At 39.9% G+C, this 7043-nt stretch overlaps 1 long non-coding RNA gene across 2 annotated transcripts in view; it reads left to right on the top strand.

Moving 5' to 3' along the window:
- Positions 1-7043, top strand: part of LOC137169500 (uncharacterized) — a 42930-nt gene that overhangs the window by 15047 nt on the left and 20840 nt on the right. Inside the window, exon 4 of one of the 2 annotated variants that reach the window (XR_010924475.1) lies at positions 2660-4143. The exons of the other annotated variant lie outside the window; for it this stretch is intronic. This is a non-coding gene — a long non-coding RNA (uncharacterized lncRNA). Of the gene's footprint in view, positions 1-2659; positions 4144-7043 lie in introns of those variants that run through there. 2 annotated transcript variants of the gene reach the window in all.

The following is a 7043-nucleotide window of genomic DNA, read 5'->3' as shown; positions in this document are numbered from 1 at the left end:
AAGATAGACTTGAAAAAATGTGAACCTATCCTTTCATATATGGTAGTGCACTCAATTTTACTGTGTCAACAGATATGCTATTTTACATTGTGTTGGTAGACATCTTTCTTTTCTTTCTAAATTGAAAACTGCTTCAAGTATGAATTGATGATTATTATTAATGTTCAAGCTTTGAAGATTTTGCAAGGTCAACTCTATCAAAATCATTGCATTGTCCTGCAGTAGTAGCACTGTCCTGAAAAATGTATATAAAATTGCAAAATAAATGTCTTAAATTGATTTTGCTTGTGTCTTTGTTTGTTTGAATCTAACCTTTTTATGTTATAGTATTGTTGTGGATTAACAGAAAAAAATTGTGAACAGGTTGAATTTTATAGTATTTTTCAATGTTATTTTAAGTCTAAATTTAAAGTAAATTACTAGCTATTGAGTTGCATTGCTTTTACAATATATACTGCAAATATACAACAGCATACTGCTATATCACAGTAATCTAGTGGACATTTTTACTGTGAAATCACAATTCAATACAGTAACTCTACAGCAGCACATTGTGTGACTATGAAGTCATAGTATACAACTGTCATTTTAGAGCGATCTTGCATGTTTGATTCAAGTTTAAACTTGCCTCTGTTTCCAAAGATGCAGTGTTCAGAAATTAAATTTGGCTGAATTTCAATTTTCAGATCAATCAGCCTTCTTTTTATCATAACAAGTTTACTGGAAACTATTGTGCAAGATTCATTAGTGGAATGAAAGCGGAGCAATTCTGTTGCAGTCTTTCAGAAACAAATTCATGAGCGCATATTGGCTCTGGACGTCTGAGAGATTGTTAGTAAATTGTTTTGCAGATGAAATGGGCAGGTGACAGGAAGCAAAAGAGCATATCACGGGCATACATCACCCTCCTAGAGTACCTTGGTATTGGTCTTCTATCTGATAGGAGCTCTCTCCTTCCACTTCACTGACTGTCCCCACAAGAGGAGAGCTCTCAGCTCCAACTCCAACCACTTTCACATTATGCAAATGATTTCCCCTCAGAAAAGCTCCACGCCTGGTGCCCATCAATTCAGTGAGGCCTCCAGTTTAAATACATGCACCCCCCACCCCCCACTTCCTCCCTCCATACTTCTGAAAAGGTCTATTTCTGATGCATAGCACTAGTGTTCACATTGCTGTGGTAGGGGAATAGAAAGAGCTCTTAACCAATCAATTTATACAACCTCCTTTGAAGAGTATGCTTTTTTCTATGGTGAGGAGTGAAATTATACCAATGTATGTTGAATACCAGCTGTAAAAAGTAAGTTGCACTCATACAGCCATGGGTTGTTTAGAGTTACGGCATTGCCATTCCAAATGCGTACATCACACCAGGGCATATAAATAAACTTCCCCAACACATTTGATTAACTTCTTAGAGGCCCTGGAGGTGTGTGGCCTTAAAACCTCACCATCATTTAATCCTCTCTTCTGCAGAAAATTCCTGGAGTAATACCATCAAAAATATCTTATTCTCTGCATTGCCACTGGCACAGAGTCCATCTGCAAACTCAATACATAGTGAGCAGCATGAAGCTTATTTTTGTATTTCCACTTGAATATGCATTTTGTTTTCACCAATAGTTGATAGAAGGAATCATGCATCTTTCATAGATTAAAGTTAACCTAATATGCTGTTCACCATCTTGTGTTTTAAGCATCAACTCTACAGTCGTTTTAAATGCCGAGTGCCTCGCAAATTCATTCAATCACATTTAGCCAGCTACAGATTTTCCTCAAGGGGGAGCTGTTCACTTACTGTCAAACCAGTTTTGCATATGCCCACCCATACCACCTCTAGGCATGTAAAGCAGGTGACAACTGCCATGGCTTGAGGCTGAAGCCAATGCAGAGGTACCTTAAAGTGCAACGGCCATTAAATACTGGCTCCAAAAAATCCCTGGCTCCAATGGACTCCCATTCAAAAATCACCTTCTCTCTAGAAATACTAACTCAGCCATTTTTTTTCAACAAGTTATTATGGTCTCAATTGCTAAATTTGGACCCTCTAATAAGTATGTTGGTGATCATTTTGGAAATTATTCCTCCATTAATAAGATTTGAAGACGAATAGTAGCTTTGATGTCTGCTGTGTGGGCATTGAATTGACAGTTATGATTGACAGTTGGCTCACCTACTGCTCTCCCCAGTTCAGGGACTCGCACTGAGTTTAACTTGGTTTTACTTGATTATGATTCCTGCCGTCTTAGCACAATTTAGGTAAAGTAGCTTACGTTAGCCTAGGTGTGCATAACTCTATTTTCCCAGTAAGCTAGCAGTTCACTTTCGGCATGAGAATGTATCTTTCACACTTTGGAAATAGAGGGGTATTTTTCCAAAGTGTGAAAGGCGACACTGCATTCCTTATTTGGAAGGTCCTGGGTCCAAACAGAAAAGATGATGCTGACCACAAGCTGGAACCTGGGCTTCAAACTAGCTCCAGTGCAAAATGATGTCACACCTTGCTACGTTCGTCTTTATTTACAGTCTGTGATGGAAAGTAACAGCAACAGTCAGTTAAACCTGCGTATGTAGAAATGTGAGGATTTCTGAGTGTTTAATTCTGCTTTATGTTGATATTTCTTCGTCTTTTTCTTCTCTCCTTCTGCAACTCATGCAGCCTCATCGCTTCGTATCCGTCAGTATCCCACTGCTTGCCTGGCCTCCAAACTTTCAGTGTCATGCGTAATGAGTGCACAGGCAGATAGGCAGGTAGGTAGGTTGACAGGCAGATAGCCTGTCCAATCATTTCATTTGGCCTGATATACTGGATTTTTTTTCTTTTTATTGTCAGAGCAATTCATTTATTTGATTGCTGTTGGGATGTAGAGAGAATTTCAACAAATATAACAAAAAATGCTTCTAAAATACATTACCTAGCCTAGCTTTGATCGACCTGCAGGCAACCTGCTGTTTTTTGTGTTGAGGTTTTAGATTTAACACTTGTACCTCTTTGCTAAAATAAAATTCCCAATGAAAATGGATCATCACTGTTACAGTAAACTCCAATTTATATCAAATACAGATGTCAAGTATGTTTATATCAACTCGGACCTTAGACAGTAATAGTCATTCTGCATTTTTTATATTCTTTTTCATCCCACATCCCTTTTTTCTCTTGTAGATAAACATAATCTCTATAGAACCCTCTTCCCTTTCCAAAGTAACCAGGAGACAGGTCACTCAGAGTAGTATGAACTATGTACTTGTGTCACATTTTTGGTTTGTGTATTTCTCTTATTTTGGTGTAAAATTAACTTTTATTTTTGGTGTAAGAATTCTGTTTATTCATTTTAAATGTATTGGTGTTGTATCCTATCCAGGCCAGTAGAGGGCAGTAGCAGAGCATTTGTAACTTAGGGATCACCTTTGCACAGGGACTGCTAGCTTTTCGTCATTCTGCCAAGTCCGGTCTGATAACAAAAAAACACTTCTCTCGCATCATTTCTCCTGTTTGATGTTACAGCCCGCTGAACGTTAGAAAAATAAATAGTAATGATGTTAGGTAAAAGTCTCAGTAGTAAAACATCACTTTTATGTGCTTGTAAAAGCTGTAAATGCATGAGTAAACTGTAGTGTAGCCCACACTAATGACAGTAGAAGGCTAGCATGACGCTTACGCTAATATCGCGACAGATGGTACAGTTTTTCTGTAGTGAATTCCCGCTTCTGTCCCTGCTTTTGGCACTGTAAGAAGCTCCTGTTTTTTATATGCTATTGTAATGTGTTATATATGTTATTGCAATGTGTTGAAATATGGTTGTTTGTTAGGGTTCTCTCAGGCAACAGTAAGTATATGTCTCTCTTTGTAATTATTTCATGCTAAAAATGGTAGCGATAAATTAAAGAAGTGTTGATATATGTGTAGATTACTGATGATGATAAAATGCTATGCACAATAGGTTATCATCCCTGAAAGAAGTATGACTGAAGTTAAAAGTCAGTTTTCATTGCATACATGTTTTAAGGTGTTCATGTGAACTTATTTGGTATGAAGATACATGAATTGAACAGAGTATATTTCTCTTAGTGGTAGAAGAGTGGTTTGATCTGTGAAAATGGAGATATAAGACATGGATATGGAATATGTTGCTAATAAATTCTTCTGAGAGCATCCTCTCTGACAACAATAACAAATGCTTCTCTCTCATCATTTCTCCTGTTGAACAAGACATTTGTCTGGTTGCTTTCCCTGCCATCCAGGACCTGCAACATTCTCTTAACAGTATTCAACAGAACACATGCTGTATGCCCCAATTATGTTTCGTAAGACCTCAAAAACCTGCTGTACACTCACAAAAATAGCCTCCTTTAATAAGAACTGCAGTGGTAATAGCTGTAATTGCCTACAGGTATAACAAGAATCTAAATTACAGCACCCATGTTGTTGTGCATGGCAGGTCTAAACTGCTGCTGCCGTTACTTTCGTTGTCAAGTTACACGTTGTAGCAGTTTGACAGTCTATTAAAACCTAACCACATACAAAGGATACAAGAGTTTCCTTGTGTATGAACCTTCACCAGACACCTTTTACCAAAATGCCCCACACCAAATATTCATACAAAACTCAAATACACACAGGAACACACAAGATTTAGGATTCCAGATCAGAACAGTCGAGTCTATGCTCAATTCTCTTCTCTCCAAATAACGTCAACCAAAATAATGAAACAATAATGAAAAAAAAATCAGTTATCTCTTTAAAATAGTTGGGTGTAAGCAAATCAAATAAACAATTTTTAGAGTTTTTCCATTGGCACTTTTGGCTGCAACATGCTGCACTAATTTGCGTTTCCATTACCAGTTTTACCACGCCAAGTTATGCCTGTGATGGACCATCTCCAGAGTTGGGCCAAAGTGTGCCTGACCCGCCTCCAAGTGGGTTGCGGTGACATCTCTCCAACCCGTGACAACTCCCCTTTTCCCCGCTTCTCCCCCTCAAACAGCTGTGTTGTGCAGTGAGACTCAACTCATGTCTGTGCCGGAGACCAGAGAGAAAGATGTTCTTAAGTCTCTGTGTGTTCAGCTCTCAGTACTTTTGTAGAAACTGAATCTCTGTGGTTTGAAATTGGGTTTTTCTCCTGTGTTTCTGTTTGTACTTTCAGATAACTGCTTTATTTTACCGTTTCCTCGCGTTCAGCCGTGTCGGAGCCGTTTTAAGTTACTGCAGATGAAAACTTTTCTTGCTCCTGCTGCTTCACGTTTCACACAGTTTTCCACTGACAAACTAATGGGGGACTTTTATTGTGAAGAACTTACGAAATTAAATGTGTTTATCCACCTTTTACAGCCCTGACTTTGACCACTAGTCACAGCCGTGATGTATACAACCCGCTGCTTTTTGACTCAAGACATGCGCATCATCAGTGTTACAAACCTGGCTCCGGCTTGTAACAAAGGAGAGAATCCACACTGAATAACGGTGCAAAAATTATATTTATTTAACTAAACATAACTCATACGGGAATGTTTGTATCAGTGGTGTAAGGTGGATGCCAAATTGCTGGCATCTACTTGTAACTGGAACGGATCACCCAGACGGGGAGCTGCCAGGACAGGTACAGATGAAATCAGACTTTACATTTTCAAAGGCACATTGACAGTGAAGGGACCAGTCAAACTTGACCTTTGAACTCAACAGGTTAGGAAGAGGTGCAACTACTGTGGAGAAGTTTTTGCAAAACTCTCGATAGTACCCTACCATACCTAGAAAACGCCTAAGTTCTTTCTTAGTGGTAGGAGGTGGAAACTGATCAATAGCAAGAACTTTTGCTCTAACTGGCCAAACCTGACCCTGACCAACCACCTTCCCCAAATAGGTGACAGTGCCCTGGGCAAACTCGCATTTAGCTAGATTTACAGTGAGGTTGGCCCATGCCAAATGGTCAAACAGAGCTCTGATGCAATCTACATGCTCTTCCCAAGACTCACTATAGATGACAACATCATCCAAATAGACTGCACATCCCTCTAACCCTGCCACTACCTTATTCATTAATCGTTGAAAGGTAGCTGGTGCATTTCGCAACCCAAATGGCATTACCTTGTAGGAATACAGGCCTGAGGGTGTTATGAATGCTGCAATGTCTCGAGCCTGTTTGGACAGGGGCACCTGCCAGTAACCCTTCAAAAGGTCAAACTTGCTTACAAATTCCGCTGTGCCCACCTGATCAACACAATCCTCCATACGGGGAAGTGGATGGGAGTCTGGCTTGGTGACATTATTTACTTGGCGAAAATCTGTACACGGTCTAACAGTTTGGTCTGGCTAGCTCACTAGCACACATGGGGATGCCCAACTAGGGTTCTGCAATGTTGTGTTCCAGCATATATTTCACCTCTGACTCCAACTGCCTCTGGTGAATTGGTTCAGCATCCCCCACATCAATGTCATGTTCTATAAGATGGGTTTGAGAAGGAGTGTCTGAAAACAAAGAAGGAAATGACAAAATCAAGTTAGACAATTCTTCCTTCCTAGCATCAGGCAAATGACACAACAACCTGTCCAGGTCACTCAATGACTGAATTTTTGAGTCGCCCTTGCATAATACAGTCATCTGTGGAATTTACTGGTTCTTCATCACCTTCCTCCACCAAACATGGAGAGGACACTGCGCCCCTGACTAGGGATTTCAATTTCAAAATGTTCTGCCACTTAACAACTGATCCTTAGTACAGGCATCCAAGAGCCCCTCACTTGGATTCCACACAAATTCCTCCACAGTAGACATGATCACACCAATACCAGTAGCTCAAACCACACTGACCGGTAACACCAATACTCAAAGCACCACACCCAAAAAATTGCCTGAGACACTGCCTACAAAAGTCTAGACCCCAAACTTAGCATGACAGCCAGCCTGAACCTAAATCCACACTAAGCTGAAACCACCTACACCCTTTAACTATGTGTGGAACTCTCCCCAATACTACTGCTTGCTTTAGGCCACAGCTACCAATATACACAAACAAATAACCACAATCACTCTACTCACCATAGTAGA

This window comes from Thunnus thynnus, chromosome 18 (assembly GCF_963924715.1).
Source record: "Thunnus thynnus chromosome 18, fThuThy2.1, whole genome shotgun sequence".
In the NCBI taxonomy this organism is placed as follows: Eukaryota; Metazoa; Chordata; class Actinopteri; order Scombriformes; family Scombridae; genus Thunnus; species Thunnus thynnus.
Note: the sequence above shows the minus strand (reverse complement) of the source record. Positions and strands in the feature narration are given on the sequence as shown.